Here is a 2,788-nt window from a genome sequence, read left to right on the forward strand (position 1 = left end):
TTGATGAATATCATAGTACATTACTTTGATATGAGTTTGTGCTGGATTTCAGGTTGAGAAGACATCAAAAATAGGAAAGAAAACAACAAAACAAGTGGGGCATGTGAAGCAGGCGTATCACTTGGAACAGATGCCACAAAGATGTATTGGCGTGGCACGCCAGAAGCTGGGTGTGGCACACTGGTACAACATTCTAGAGAGCAAAAATAAAGACTATCAAAGGGGCGTGGCATGCCAGAAGCAGGGCGTGGCATGCAAATTCGTTACTAGAAGAATCATCACTATGGCGTGCCACTTTGTGTCGAAGGCGTGGCACGCCAGCACCAGAGTTCACTTGGGCGTGCCACTTGAAGACCAATGTGTGGCACGCCAAGCCTATAAGACCCACAATTGAATGGGTGTGCCACTTGGGCAACAAGGCGTGGCACGCCAGTGAACAAGGAGACAATGCAAAAGTTGGGCGGGCCACTTGGTATCGAAGGCGTGGCACGCCAGCTCAAGAATTCCTACTAAGGCGTGCCACTTGAGTGATGAGGCGTGGCATGCCAGCACCTAAAGAGGCCAAATAAAGCTGGGCATGCCACTTTATATCGAAGGCATGGCATGCCAGCTCAATCATCTCACTTTGGCGTGCCGCTTGAACATCCAGGCGTGGCACGCCAACCTCTGAGACCATGGCAAATGAAAGGCGTGACACGCCAGTCTTATGGCATGGCACACTGGTAGTGTTTTCCAGAGGAGGAATTAAAGGGCCAGTGAACTCAGGCGTGCCACTTGGGAGATGAGGCATGGCACGCCAGTAAGAAGATGAAGCAAATGAAGGGCGTGACACGCCAATCTCATGGTGTGGCACGCTGGTAGTATTTTCCAGAGAGGAAGAAGAGGAGCCAATGAACTCAGGCGTGCAACTTGGATAACGAGGAGTGGCACGCCGGCAAGAGGGTGAAGCTTTAAGAAGGGCGTGGCACGTCAGACCCTGGGTGTTCCACGCTAGTACAAATTTCCAGAAGCATAGAGATAAAGAAGATGACCTTGGGCGTGCCACTTTGGCTCGAAGGCATGGCATGCCAGTTTACTTGGCCATTTAACAGAGGATGGCATGCCTCTTGAATGGAGAGGCGCGGCATGTCAAATTAGAAACAGAAGGAGCGTGACACGCCAGAGAAGCGCCAGTCACACGCCAGCTGGAAGATCACGTTTATTAAGTTTCTTTTTCCTTCAAATTGTAATTTTCTTTTCACTTTTGTAATTTTCTTTTATTTTATAGATCTAGGAGTAGTATAAATACCCTTGGAAGTATTGGAAAAAGGGTTAGTGATGAGCGGATAATTTATACGCTTTTTGGCACTGTTTTTATATAGTTTTTAGTATGATTTAGTTAGTTTTTAGTATATTTTTATTAGTTTTTAAGCAAAATTCATATTTCTAGACTTTACTATGAGTTTGTGTGTTTTTCTATGATTTTAGGTATTTTTTGGCTGAAATTGAGGGACCTGAGCAAAAATCTGATTCAGAGGCTGACAAAGGACTGCAGATGCTGTTGGATTCTGACCTCCCTATACTCGAAGTGGATTTTCTGGAGCTATAGAACTCCAAGTGGCGCACTCTCAACTGCTTTGGAAAGCAGACATCCAGGGCTTTCTAGGAATATAAATAGTCCACACTTTGCGCGAGTTTTAATGATGTAAAATGGCGTCAAAACACCAGCTCTCTGCCCTTTTCTGGCGTCAAAACGCCAAAACTGGCATAAAAGTTGGAGTTAACGCCAAAACTGGCACCAAAGCTGGTGTTTAACTCCAAGGAAGACCTCTACACGTGTAAAGCTCAATGCTCAGCCCAAGCACACACCAGGTGGGCCCGGAAGTAAATTTTTGCATCATTTACCTATTTCTGTAAACCCTAGTAGCTAGTTTCATTATAAATAGGACCTTTTACTATTGTATTTTCATCTTGGAATCTTAGACACTGGGGGCTGGCCTCTCGGCCATGCCTACCCTATTTTCACTTATGTATTTTCAATGGTGGAGTTTCTACACACCATAGATTAAGGGTGTAGAGCTCTGCTGTTCCTCGAGTATTAATGCAATTATTACTGTTTTCTATTCAATTCATGCTTATTCCTATTCTAAGATATTCGCTTGCACTTCAACCGGATGAATGTGATGATCCGTGACACTCATCACTATTCTCAACCTATTAAGTGTGCCTGACAACCACTTCCGATCTATTTTAGATCGAGCGTGTACCTCTTAGCCTCCATTCCGAAAGATCGGAGTCTTCGTGGTATAAGCTAGAAATATTGGTGGCCATTCCTGAGATCTGAAAAGTCTAAACCTTGTCTATGGTATTCCGAGTAGGATCTGGGAAGGGATTACTGTGATGAGCTTCAAAATCGCGAGTGTTGGGCGTAGTGACAGACGCAAAAGGATAGTAAATCTTATTCCAACATGATCGAGAACCGACAGATGATTAGCCGTGCAGTGACAGCGCATTTGGACCGTTTTCTATGAGAGGACGGGAGGTAGCCATTGACGCTGGTGAAACCCAACATACAGCTTGCCATGGAAAGGAGTATGAAGGATTGGATGAATGCAGTAGGAAAGCAAAGATTCAAGAGGGATGAAGCATCTCCATACGCTTATCTGAAATTCCCACCAATGATTTACATAAGTATCTCTATCTTTACTTTCTATTTATTTATCTTTTATTTATCAAAACTCCATAACCATTTGAATCCGCCTGACTGAGATTTACAAGGTGACCATAGCTTGCTTCAAGCTAACAATCT

This window comes from Arachis hypogaea, chromosome 1 (genome assembly GCF_003086295.3).
Source record: "Arachis hypogaea cultivar Tifrunner chromosome 1, arahy.Tifrunner.gnm2.J5K5, whole genome shotgun sequence".
Classification (NCBI taxonomy): domain Eukaryota; kingdom Viridiplantae; phylum Streptophyta; class Magnoliopsida; order Fabales; family Fabaceae; genus Arachis; species Arachis hypogaea.